This window comes from Strix uralensis, chromosome Z (genome assembly GCF_047716275.1).
Source record: "Strix uralensis isolate ZFMK-TIS-50842 chromosome Z, bStrUra1, whole genome shotgun sequence".
NCBI lineage: Eukaryota > Metazoa > Chordata > Aves > Strigiformes > Strigidae > Strix > Strix uralensis.
In genome coordinates, this window is record NC_134012.1 from 37,923,253 (window position 1) to 37,937,577 (window position 14,325).

A 14,325-nucleotide genomic window follows, 5' to 3' on the forward strand; every position below is an offset into this window, starting at 1 on the left:
ACCAGCTCTGACACACCGCAGCGTGCTCTTAATGCTCAGCTGATCAGCTCCCACGCTCTACAATATTCCCACCACTCTGACACAACCTCTTGGTCACATCATGCTGCTGTCAGCTATAGTGGTGTGAAACTGCAGCTGTGTCAACATTGGTGGCTCTCAGACTTATATGTGATATAGGAGTAACTGAGAAGAGAAGATGATCCCCTTCCTTGAAAAAAAAAAAATAGTTTCACCTATTTTAAAAGGAAGAAGAGGTTGAGATTATCCTAGGATTTACTCCAAGATGAAAAGGGATTTTGCATTGCTCGGACAGTGGCCATTCTTCATCTCAGACCATGCAAATACTCAGAACCAGGGCTCTGGCTGATTGAAGGATATGGCGTTTTGCTTGCATAAACAGAAAAAGCAAAAAAATTTCTGTACCTATGTGCAATGAAAGTCAAAAAGTCTGTTTAAACCTGCCAGCCTTGTGTCCAGGCTCACAGATGACACTGGAAGGGAGATTCAGCCATGGTATCCATCCAGGTTATATGAAGAGATTGATATGTCTGTGATCAAACTTGGGTTGAATTTGGCCTCCTTCAGAGGACCATTTCATTTCTCAGGTCAATATGTGAACTGAGAGTGCTCTGATATCCTTTGTTAATCCCCATACGCTACGTGTAAACTGTGTCCTTACTCATAATTATCGATAGCTCTCAGCAGTGTAAGGACACTTATGAAGTGCCCTTAATTTATAGCCCTTGCAGCAGAGCTCAGCTTTAGGCAGCCTCTCGCTCTGTCAGGAGCCCACAGAAATGCTTTTTGCAACAAGCTCTCACAGCCTCACTAGAAACCTGGTGTTTTCTCTCGGCACATCAAGCCAGCTGATGCAGGGACCTGCCAAGTGACCTCAGCCAGGGAGGAGAAGGAAGGGAGCTATCGCTTACCAGAGGCTCAAGGGTGAACACATCGTCAGAGAAAAGCATGGAGTCTCCTTGCGCCTTTGCCCGCTGGTCCTGGAAGGGGCGGGAGAGAAAGGAACGGCGTTCTTGGAGAGCGGGCTCCACCTTGCACTCCCTCAGACAATGATCCATCTCGTCCTCTTTCTGCCTCTGCAGCCTGCAGCCACGGGGAGAGACAAACCAAGCAGATAATTTAATGAGCAACATATTTGCAGAGACTCGTGTGAGCGCAGGGGCAGCAAAGCGCTCGGGGAGGAACAGCAGCAGCTCAGCAAGGGGCTGACCCCAAGCTGCGGGGTCCCACACGGATCAGATTATCACTTGCTGTTCACGGGCACGGCACGTAGTTTTACTCCATGCTTACAAGCTCAGCGGAGGTTTCTGAAAGCCAGCAGCCCTCGAGAGCCTCCCGGCTCAAAGTCTCTGCCACAACGGATGGAGAATCCACCAACAACCCCAACTGGCTTTTCCTACCACAGAGCTGCTTGGGGGAGGCAGATCAAGATGAAGGAGCACCCACTGCAGGGCTTCACTGGCAAGGGGAGACGCAGCTGGGTTTCAGCTGCAGGCTACTGGCATCACTCTTTTCTTCCCCTTTGGACCTGCAGGGATAAGCAAGCTAAATGTGCTCTCTGTGCCCTATACCGCCTTCCACCAGAGGATCCCAGAGCACTGTAAAAGCAAACCAATGAATTCAGGCATTGCATCACTTTGGTGAAACCAATGGCTTTACATGCATGGAAATAGAGGCCCTGAGAGGGGAAGGGCGTTGCCTAGCATCACCCACTAAAGAAGTCTGGACCAGCATCTCTGAATCCAAACCCTTACATGTAGCCTTGAACCACCTTATCTTTTTCCTCTTTTTGGCCACCTCTGTAGGGCTTTGACGCAGTTAATCTCTCCCTTACTTGGTAGCTGTAGCAGAAATTATTCTAGTGTTTAAAGATCACAACCAAGAGATAAGGGAGCACAGCTACAGAGCAGTTGCTTCCTAGCTGGCATATCACTGTCCCCTCTGCACGCTCCAGTCCCTGGCCATGAAGAACCAGCAGGTGACAACTCTGGGGGGATGAGTGGAAGGCTCCACGTATAGCAGATCGAGGCAACGTAGTATAAACAGGATAGCAATCATCACTCAGCTAAATTCAAATACAGTTCAAAAGGAAATACGGTCATGGACGTTACTAGCTGTACACAGACAGAGCCTCAGGCAAAGGCTGGCACCAGCGCCAAAACCACTTGCTTTGGCTCGCTCCCCCTGGAGTGCAGTGGGAAATGTTTCTCCATGGCTGACCTACAGCGCTGCACGTGAGGAGGGCTTACAGCCACCGAGGAGCAACCCTCAACTCAACCTCCATCAACGACAATAATTCCACCATTACATCCCAGAAAGTCCTGCAGGAGGGAGACAGAGCAAACCCCTGGATAGACCTTCTAATGATCCAGATCTTTTGGGGTCACAGCCCAGAGCAGGGTCCTGCACTGCCTCCTCTCATGGAAAAAGCCCTCTCTGCTCTGAGATCTCAAAAGCTTCTCTGACAGCAGGACAGTGGCCTTGGAGCTATGACCATCCTTGAGATTGCAAGTAGGAGGAAAAAAACATCCTGATCAGACTCTAGGACATAATCTGGCACGAGATCAAATGTAATTGGAAAAGAATCAGGTTGAAGTGAACTGTGGGGAAACCTGGTTGCCTCTGAGGGGAAAGAGGATCACTCAGGGTCCAGTCTGAGACAGGCAGGCGAGAAGAGAGCGGTAAAGGAACGGTCCAGGCAAGTGCCCAGAGAAGGTAATGAGATTTTCTTTTAACGCACTGAGCTTGCATGGAAGTCACACACTGTGTAATTAAAAATAGAGAACAGAGGAAAACTAGTTTTGGCCTTCAAGGCATTTTTGACCTAATTATGTTGATCTTTATTGGCTCAGAAGCCCTTAAAAAGTGCTCCAGTTTAAGGCAGTTTCCTGATCAGCTATGAGCTAACTCCTATACACCTACATTCATGCAAGTCTGAAAAGTCCCACAAGGATTCCCTTAATCACCCAAACTTTTAAGTGTCATTTCCAGTTCATCCCCCCACGCTATAAGTGTTTCTCTGCTGCCTGAAAGGGGAATTTCAAAGCTTCACCACAGGCACCCTTTGAAGAACCTGCCCCATCTCTCAGCACCATGAAGACACAGGCTGCTGCACCCCAAATGCGCTCTGTCCTACCTGTGCTGCCCTACCTTCCCTGCAGAACCCTTCACCTCCGAATTCTCCCCAGTCTCTGAGGAAGGGTAGAAATACCTCGTTGTGCTGGAAACCGGGACAGTGCAAGGCAATTCAACATCCTACAGCAGGATGGCCTCAACTTGCTGGGCCAACGAAGCACTTTACCTGCACATTACTGGAGAAGGAGCCTGCCACCTTATCAAAGCTGGAGTGGAAGAAGCTGCAGTGAATATCATCAGTTATGCTACCTGTAGCTATGTTAAGTGCTGCTACTCAGTGCAGTCCCAGGTAACGAGTGCTGACACTTTCCTCAGCCTCATGGACCCTCCATAGCCAGGGGCCTCTGGACCTCAGTGGTTTGGTGCTCCCACAAAGCAAATTTGCTCTCTGAGGAAATCCAGTCATTGCAATCAGCCTTTCCTCCCCAAAACACCATCCTCAGCTGGAGTATGGATGGAGCTGGAATGGGAGGCACTGAGCTCCATTACCCTAAAGCCCAGGGACACGTAACCTGATGCCGTAGATGGTTTACTTGTCCTAAACCATTCAATGCAACAACACCCCTTGAGGCCATACGTTAGTTTTACCCTTGGGCAGTGTATCTTACTGAAATGAATCTTTCAAACAAACCTCAGCTTCTGATAATCTTCCTCTGCCTGAGTAACAAAAGCCTTCCACTGGAAGTGGACTATGATTTCACTCCGATTGTGGATGACCACAGATCTGTGGTTTGACAGCGTGAGGTAAGTCTTCTCAACTGTCAGGGAGCTCCTGGCCAGCCCGATGTTGACATCTACAGCTGCTCCATAAAGGCTTGTGTGAATATCTTCACCCGGAAAAAAGCATAGGGGAGTCTTTGCTCATCTCACTCGCTGGTCGAAGTACGAGGAACAAAGCAAGCCACCAGTAACAGAAGAAATTGTTACAGCTTTTACCTGTATTAGCAGTTCCACAGATCAGCACATTTATCACATCCTGACAGATGCCCGTCTACAGAATGAGGATGTCCTGGGCATCACCGTCAGCACCTTATTTCTGGGTGTGTTTGTAGAGATTTATCCCCAAGGTCACAGTATTTACAGTGAGATTTTTCAGATGTGCTCAGGAGGCCTTTGGGTTGCCATCCCACTCAAGTCACAGGGAATTCTGCATCCAAGTCATTCGGGTGACTCTGAGGAGTCCCACCTCAGTCAGGGCTTGCCCAGTGTTGTGTCTCTCCTGATCCCTTGTTGCTGACAAGCAAAGATGCCTGGGGGCACGCGGGCAGGAAATGGAGGTTCGGAGGAACAACTGACAGCCCAAGGCAGGATGGGACACAGAAGAGAGCTTCACTGTGTTGCAGAAGCAGTGCCCTCACTTGCTGTGGGTTTTGAAGACATGTCAAAACGAGACTGGTGGGGCACGGCCCACCCCAACCTGCCCATTACAGTCCTGCAAGCCCATTTCCTCAGCTGGGACCCTGTTGCTTATGCCTGAGTCTGCAAGTCTACGCTGCGTCTTCCCAAGCCATTCAATGACCAGAGCGAGGGCATCTTTGCTTTCCACCTCAGACCCAGCTGAAGAGGAGAGTGTCCCGGGCTGTGCACATCAACTGACTAACGACTGGAGCCTTGCTGGAGTACCTGCCAGCACGTCACCCTCCCGAACAGACTCCCACCAAAGGCTCCCTCATTTCCAGAGCTTTCAAACCTTCCTTCTTCCCAGCCAAGTAACTCCTGGGAGTCAAATGAGCTCAAACTTCAGTACCAAGCCCACTCTTCCTCTTGCAGGCAAGTGTTCCCCAAACTTGCAAACAGCAAACATCAGACATGCTCTCTAGAAACGGCATTTCGGTGGAGTGGTGCTTAAAGCCTCAGAGCCAGCCCCAATAGACAAGTGCCATAGCCTGGAGAGCATCCATCTGCAAAGGCAGAGCCTCCTCCTCACTGCACAGGTCACAGCAAGGCAGTCAGAGAACGGACCTGCCTTTAAACAGCTACCATGCAACAACACAGGGAGAGAGCTGGATGTGCGCTGGGTGGACTCCTGAAATCCTAAGCCAGACACAACACGGCAGAATCACATTGATTCCAGGGAAAAAAAAAAAAAAAAAAAGGAGCCCCCTCTTTTGGGGGGGCACTGGGGAATGAAGCAAGACTCACCCTTAAAACAGTAGATCTCTAGAGTCATTCACTCATCTCCACACACAGAGAATTCAGGCTTCATGCCTGTATAGCCTCAATTTCTCTGCTCTTAAGGGAGTCTGGAGTGGTAGGGATTTGTGGCCAGAGATGAGTTACGTTGCGAGGACAGCAGCAATGTTTACAATGACTGGGCAATCTGCTTTCTATAATGGACAACTTGGCATACAAAAATAACTGATGTTCAGGAGGGTTACAGAGGTGGGTATGCTTTATAAGCATTGCCTCTCCCTCCACTGAATCCTTGGCATATATTGGCAAACAAAGGAGCCAGGAGCCAAGAAATGGGAGACATGCACAGTGCTTCGAGCTCAGGTTTATGGAAACACGAGCCAGCACTCTACAACGATCAAGATGACAAACTACTGCAAAATAAACACCACGAAAACTATCATCGTCTCACTGTCTAAACTCATGGCCACATGCGTCTTGAAATACTGGGTATAGTTCTGATCTCAAAAAACAAGCTGAATCATTTGAAGCTAAATAGAGAAGGGCAGAAGGAACAATTAAAAGTATGAAGCAGCTTTTATAAGAAGATTGAATAGGACTCCTCATCCTAGAAATCATATGGGAGATAGATGGGAGAGACTTGTAAAAGCATGAATGGCCTGGGAAACATGAATAAGGAAAAACTGGTCACTATTTGTCATAAAACAGGAACCTGAGGGCCTGAAATAATGTTATTAGTCAGAAATTACACAAAAGTGGTAGCACTTTTCCAGGGAGTATTCCTTCCTTTGGAACACACTGCCACAGGAGGCTGTAGAGGCTAACAGCTGTAAATCCAGAGAGCAACTGGACAAATTCTTTGAAGATAAAGCCATCAGAAGCTATTAAGCAGTGATGAGAATAAAGCCTCCAGCACAGAAAAATGCTAACTCTAGAGCCCACGAGGGAGAAAGCATATGCACTGCCTGTTTCTACACAATTTGCTAAACATCCCCTATTGCTGCTCTCCCAGGGAGGAGCTGGGGACGCAGCCACCCTTGCGGTCCTGGCTGCAGGCACCGAGGACTCTTCTGAAGGTTGGACGGTTTGCTGGAGCACCTTCTACCACAGAGAGCATTCGGCATCGTTCTGAATACATAAACCCACAAATCTCTGGGTCCAGGAGAGCGTGCACAGCTGCCAGCGAGTCAGGAGGAGCCACGGATCTGTCTGCCAGGCCAATGAGCTGACACAGAGAGCGGACCTGCCAGGGTCGGCTACGGGCGGCTGCAGGCTTCATGTCTTGGGTCTCAAATTAGATGTGACATTTCATTTAAGACTCTTGGCTCTTTAATATATAAGTTTTTTAAAAAAAAACCCTCTGTACTGTAACAGCGACATAGCACTAGGTATTTCACTTGACAGGGTAATGTCCATGGCGTGTGGTTTGGGATGCTTGGCTGCCATGAAAGCGCATTTACTGAATCTAGATGTATCTGCCCTATCGTTATTTACACAACATGATCTTATTACAGGCTGTCAACTCTCTCATTCTTACATGCTTTTGATACATTTCCTACAGGTGGCAGGACACAGCTTTTTCTCTGCAACCTGAACAAAGCAATGCCTGAACTTGAAATTAAAAGCTAGACTTTTTATAGAGCAGTAGAGCAGATGCTTTGGGTTGTGCACTCCTGAGCAATGCTCTTTGACGCAGCAGAAACACCACTGTGTTTTATCCCAGCATCCATCTGCGTGACTACGGACACAGGTATCTGAGCACACCATGATAACTTTTCACTATCTTGAAGTGAGAAATATAGCATTGGGTCACCCTCTGTGGGGCTCCTGTTGTGCAGGGAAACAGACAAAGAGAGAATTTACAGAACAGCTAAAACATCTTTCTGAATTCTTCTAATACTGCATGATCATCCTGGTGCAAGGGGGAATAATTTTCAGAGCAGTACAAACTGTTCTTAAACAGAAAGACAGATTTTGTTTAGCCTGAAAGTATAGATCAATGAATGGATGAGCAAACCCTTGAACAAGATTTCAAAACAAATTTCAGGTTTTATGAAGAACGCTTTCCTAGTATTCAACAGCTGGTACTTTCCTTCATTGATTACTGCTCTAAACATTAGGAAGCTGGTAGCCAGATTGATTAGACTGAACAGAAACAAAACAGCACCCTGATGCATTTTGTCTTCACCAAGACATATTCTTCCTCTATCCCTGTGTCTCCCTCTCTGCTGAATTTGGATTTTAAATCTTTTTAGGAGTGAATGACAGTCAAATTTGGAATATTTAGGTAGCATGGAAAGCAAGTGTAATTTCGTTTGCCCAGTTTGTCAGAAGACAGTGCCTTGCTCTCATCTCTTCTATGAATGCAGCTGGAGAGAGACAGGTCCTGCTGCTTTTTCACTGAAAATACAAGCAAGCAATGAAAGCAGAGCTCTTCACTCAAAAGGATGTTACTGTACCCCCATATCGACCTATGATAAGTAATTCTTTTGCTCCTGCTACTATCATACCCAGCTGCCTCCACTGCCGGCATATCCTTGTTTTTCAAACAGCATGCAGAGGTCTCTGTTACCACTTCACCGCCGAAGAAGCGAGTCACTTCACCAGGCTAAGCGACCTCTGGAAAGCTGGAGAAGTCACCTACAGCCTGATCCAGCCCCCCCACCATGTGGTTTTTGCTGCGTCTCCCACAGAGCTACCACTAGATCAGAGTCAGGAGCACTGCTCTGAGTTGTTTCGCTGTTGGGAAGCTAATGGCTTCACCTACAAGATGCACTGAGTCTCCGCCGGCCTGAGAAAGGCCGTCTGTCCGTCCCCACGCTTGTATTTCCAGCCCTAGAGCAAAATGCAGAGCAGCGACAGTCATTTGTAAGTGCTTCTCCGAGGTGGTGTTCAGGAGCTGCCTTCAGACATCATTAAACCATCACGTTATTTACTCCAGACCTCGTTTATAAACCTCACCACTAAATAACTGCTGCTGCTAACACAGGTGTTTCTAAAGAACCATTCCCAGGCTACAACAAAGCTCAGAGCATCCTCGTCATTACTGTGGCCACAGTTATTGCTGTAACAGTCAGAGTCCCCAGTGTGGCCCCGGCCTCGGCAAAACACCCACTGAGCCCACGCAGCACAGTGCAAGAAGAGGGTCTCTACCCCAGAGGCCCTGCAAGGAGCCGTAAGACAACAGATGGGGATGAAAAGGGAGGTGGAAAGCAGTGACCAGCCAGCAGTGCTCCACAGGACAGGCTGCAGGCTCTTCAGACAGCTCTCCTGCACGTTAAGTTATCTCCTCTGCAGTCAGGCTCTCGCTGTGACTCCTTCTGTGACCGAGCACCCACAGCATTCCCCATCACCCCCTCTGCACTGTGCTTAGGAAGAACTGTTTGCCTCCTTCCAGGATGAAATACTCTGGCACAGGAATATCTGGGAGCCAGCACGGAGGCTTCGTCCTGCCCAGCATGAAGGAGCTTCGCAGAATGTATTGAAAAGGACGATGAAACCGTCGGATGATGAAAGACCACTGCCGCATACCCAGGATGCCACGGGCTATTTTTAACCATTATTGCTACTACAGTAACGATACGATGGGGTACCTGACTGGCTGAAACATTGCTTTTGGCCATGGGGAAAAGAGTGCAGGAACTTTCATTCTGATTGCCTGGCAAAGACATGCCCAATAGACCACGTAATAAATCAGTCACCCTTCAAGCTGCTCTTCTACTTCTCAGCAGATGCTGATCGATCCACAAGGAAAGGAGGCTAATGAATGGTCAGTTCTGCCCTGAAACACATCCACCGGTAATGACACTTCAGAACATGTCAGTGATTTCCACTGATGATAGAGTAGACAAGCTGAGGTCAAGGATGACCTGCAAAGAGATGAAAACCACATTCTTCCAGAAATCTTTCATGTGCTAAAAATGGGGTATGCAGCGTCACACAGAAGTCTGTTTCCGTGCATGCCTGAGGATGAACAAAACAGCCAGAAGGAGATTTTTAACTTCCAAGTGACCCTCCTAGTACATATATCCCAGTCTGTGCTCACGCAGTCAACTCCATGGGTTGCTGGAGCAGGCTTTTTGTTCGGAGAGGTGTTATGGAGTTGTGGAGCTACAAAGCTGTGCAAAGAAACCTCAAGCAAATGAAGCACAGATTTAACTCCCCTTCATCTACCCTCAAAGTGACAGATCATCTCTCTTGAAACACAAGGCCTTGGAGAGGGGCCATACTCTGCAAGGAGCAGAACGACCTTATCAAAAACAGTATAAGAAAAATTCATTATTACAAGCAGTTCTAGAAGAGGGGAACAAAGACAGGAAACAGTTGTTACCTATTAGCTGTTTTGACAGAAACGAACACTTTGGAGACCAACTAGACTCACCCATTAATCTAAGTGATTTGAACTATAAAAGCATATAACCAATCAGTTGTATAAAGTATTAGTTACCAATCCTCGGTCTGTTGCAGTGCTGCTACTATTAAGATGCAAAGACAACATATAATTGCACAAACTCCTATTTGCACTTCTTTTGCCTACAATATACGACTTCCTCCACTCACTTTGAAGCAGATGTACAAGAACATACAAGTTTGACAGAAACCATCCACACTGCTGGGAATTCTCACAAGCGAAGGAAAAAAAGCACAACGTGCACTCACCACCTATGACAGGCAGAAAGAAAAATCCCTTTGCAAAGGTTTTAAATGCCTGATAGACCAAGGAAAATCTAGAGAAGCCTCTTGTACGGCATTCTGGTTTACACTTTAGGATAACACGGGAAACAAGATGTTCTTTAAAAACTGTAATAATGTAAGAATACTGTAAGTTTCTAACCATCTGCCAGCACTAAACACAAATAAACAAGAATTACATCGGTTAGTGCACTACAGTGAAGCTTTGGATTCAAAAGGGCCTGCTGCTTAGGAAGTGGAAGATTTCCCCACCTCTTAGCACTTGTAAGCAGCTACTATAAATCTGCCTGGTGTGGAAGGAATGGAGAAGTGCATGAAGATGAACAACTGCAGGCTGGAGTGGCAGTGGCACACAGCGGTGGCCGTCAGAAGCTCAAGGTCTGTTGCCATGAATTTAGCTCAACAGTAACTTAACGCTGCTCACGGCAACGTCAGAGTCCCTGTAAACACTGGCACAAGACTAAGATTAAAACCAGAAAATGGTTTCGGTATTCCCACCCTGGTATCCTGCACAATACAGGGACGACTCAAGTATGCAACGAGGTAGGGAGTTTGCTCAGACAAGTACTGAGCCTCCTCCATTCTGGCTGAAGTCAGTGCAAATTGAGAACACTCAGCAACTTGTTTGAGTGATCTCAGGAATGGAAAATGCAGCACAACAAGGGCTAAACCTCAGTTAAACCCTGCTGCCTGTCCACATGCCTCAGTGGATTTACAAAGGAGAAAAAAGAGAAAGGAAAAGGCTTGATCTAGAGACTACATCAATAGGATTTTCATTTCATTTTCAAACAAGTTCCTGGAAGCCACTGATTGCAATGCCAGCCTTGCAAGACAGATGACAAGACCCTTGGTTGAAAGGGGGTTCTTAAAGGAAAGAGAACAGAGCTCTGCAAAGGTGGTTGTTTTCTCCAAAGCCTACACAAAACCACAGATGACTATCACAGCAAGGCAGTGCTTTTCTCGGATGCTTTATCCTTGTGGGTAGCTGAGATGTTCAGATGTGCTGGCACGTCCATGCTACAGTTACTTATTCAACCTCAAACAGCAGTAAACAACCAGGGCTGGGATTTCATGAGATTCCTGCATGTGTTCAGTGACCACTAACACAGCGCCAAGCCCTTGCATGGGTGGCCTCATTTACCAAAGTAAGCCGGTTCAGCCAAACCCAGCACCAATTTTAGCCGAAGAGAGGGATTCAGCATCCCGACATGTTTACATTCCCAGCTGGAGTATGAGCTGGGATTTTTCACACCAGACCCATGTACATGGGGGAAATGGAGGAGTTTGGACATATAAAGCAGTGAAGGTCAAATTTTCATTGTAAATCATTATGCTCTTAGCAGCAAAGACATTTTCTTCACACTCACCTGTAAAGTTTGTAGTAACACAACTACCACCACATAGACAGTCTATCTAGGGGACAACACCTGTACTCCTAACCAGGACAGTCTAAAGGACACACAATTCTAATCAACCAAATAGCAGGCAAAGGGAAGAGCTCCATGTTTGCTTAAGCAATGCTAGGGACAGATTTGACTCAAGTTCAGCAAAAACTAAACCCACGCACCATGCACCTGATCCTGCGTCAGTCACACTAACAACAGTGTGATTCACTGAGAATTACTGCCACTTGTGAGCAAGTCAATACAGACACACAGTAAAGCAAGGAAAATGCCTCCCAACACCCTACACTGATATTTTGCTCTTAGTGCCTCTGTTTCCTAAGAAACAGTCTGTTGGTGGCTCTGAAAGAGCAACCCAGCTGCTTTTGTATGTGAGTCACAGGGAGTCTGACTTAGCACAGGACAAATCAGCCAGGGCTCGCCCCGCCAGGTTGGGTAACATTGTCTGCTGCTCTGCACTACACCTGCAACAAGCAGCTTTTAAGACTGATTAAATGTTTTGGTTTCACTTCAGCAATTAATCTCAGCAGCCTTTTACTTATTTGTATGCTTCAAAGCTTGAGAGATAATCCCTTAATTATTCCTTGCTCTCCTTCTCAGTCTGTGGTTTATTGAAAAATAACTGCAGTGCTGTACTGACAGGCAGGAACGAATCCTGGCTTCATCTCCCAGGTGGCTGCACCATGTTCCGGGGAGGTTGCCTATTCCAGAGCCAGCAGATAGTTTGGTCCCTGTGGCCTATCCATGAAAATCACTTTTTCAAAGATTAACCATGGAGGAATCAGGTGTTTCAGTAAGAACAAGACTCAGGTTTTCAAAGCAAGCTGTGAAGATCCTGGCCCTGGATTCTTCACTTGGACCTTTCATTTCACATGGTATAAACCCCACAGCCCTAACCTCTAGGGTAGTTAGCCCTGATCTAACTCAGAAGATCTATCCCTCTGAAGTTTATCCTATAGGTTCCCTATATGCATACAAATGAGGCACCTTTTGTCCTTCTCTATCTGAAATTTCAGTAGTTCTGTCAAGACAGTGTTGCCCAAACCAATGAGCTTTTCTGAGTGAGCATAAACCATTCTCTGTGAATGTGTCATTGACTGAAAAATATTAAACAAAGCTGTGATAACTCAGAAGCCTACAAAGAGCATTTGGAAGATACAGGAGCATTTCTAGAACTTCTACAAACTCAAGACAATAAAATGCTCGTTGCTGGGCTAAAGCATCACAGCAGCACCTAGGTGAGGACATCACACTTCCCAGGACCAAAGTTCAGGAATAGGGACAAAACAAACCTCTCTTTCAGGCAAGAGAAAAGGCACACCAAATGCATTCAGGCAACTGAGGAAGTGTCTCGACTGGCATCACAAGATACCTCTGCTGAACCAAGGCAGACAGAGGCATTTTAACATCACACCTTTTCTTGAGTTTTTCCCACTTAATCTTAAAGTGACTTACAAAGCTGACAGCATTTCTGTGGCCTGAGCTTGGCTTCTCTAGTAGACCCTAGTATAAATTTTATACCTATCTTGGGAGGCAGTGAGCACTCCCTGCCAAACCCCAAGAGCCCTCAAGTCCTGGCTGCTTCAGTCCTGATGCTGTGAAGTGTGGGATGTAGGTGAGTAGAGGGCAACATAAAAAAAGGGTCTGTGGCAAGACAACGGAGAAGCAGTACAGGGGACAGAGGTGTGTAAGAGACGGGGGCATTTAGAGAGAGTCCGACAGAGACATGCATTCCCCACGTTACACTTCAAACAGAGCATTGTCTAGGAATAAAACTTCACACCTGCATGTGCGCACTGCAATGGAGAATCAAGGTTCCTCCTTCCTCCACTCAGCAACTCCCAGCAAAACAGCCTGCCAAAAATCTCATTCCTGCTTGAGGGGATCCACTTTAACAACCCCCTAAAGACCAACTATTTCTCACTTTTTCCCTGAGGTAAAGGACAGGGGAGGCACACCTGGAGAGGGAATTAAGGTGGCTGCAGCAATGGGAAATGATGATAGATGACTGTCATGGGGGCGTGCTGGGTGGAGAACACCATGCTGACACCAGGGATGGACCAGCACACAGCCACACAGGACACACAGAACAGACTCAGCCTTTGTCCCTTATCTGCTCCCTTCTAAGCACTGAAACGTGCAGAGGTTTTGAAAGAAAAGCTTTCAGAAGTAGTTTGCAAAGGAAGTTTAACATTATTCTGCTTAGAAAGGGCTCTGTTCTGAAGGATACAGAGAGCGTGCACCACGCAGTGCCCAGCACTTACCTGTGTCATAGTGAACTACCAGGGAACTGGAATGATCCCCAGTCTTCAGCGGGTGAAACTCCACTGTTACTTGCATGGCATCGCCAATCCCAAGAGTTCCAATGGACGGCTTGACAGAGAAGGGGCTGCAACGCAGAGAAAGAGACACATCAGGGCTACTGTGGGCGATTCGGGGACTACACTCCTTTTGCAGTCTACTCCACTTCAGCTCACTTGTGCAAGCAAAAAGCAAACAAGCCACAGTCAGTAAAAAAACCCAGAACATAGAGGATCAGAAATGGCTCTACTGACTCTCACTTCTGAAGAGATCCAGCTCTCCGAACATCCTGTGGTGTCAAACGACCTCATCTCCCCCATACTCTGCATCCCCTTCTCTGCAGGGAGGCTCAGGAGTCCGACCGCTAGCAATACAGACAGAGGATGGGTTTTGAGGAGCACAGAGGTGGTGAGAGCTATCTGCCTGCACAACTTGACACTGACTTCCTCACGAATCTGTCTTTTCCTGCCACCTATAAACTCCACCTCAAGAGATGCAAATGTCAGGGCATTACTTGTCCCAGTGAGACTGCAGCCTAGGAATCAGACAGGGAGAATAAGTGTCCTTCTGGAAGACCAGAGAATAATTATGGTTTAATTTGCAGAATTCACTTTTTTACCTTGAAAACATCCTAGTTTAGCCT

The 14,325-nt window shown here is 47.1% G+C and overlaps 1 pseudogene; it reads right to left on the bottom strand.

Moving 5' to 3' along the window:
- Positions 1 to 14,325, bottom strand: part of LOC141938236 (hydrocephalus-inducing protein homolog) — a 73,096-nt pseudogene that overhangs the window by 42,122 nt on the left and 16,649 nt on the right.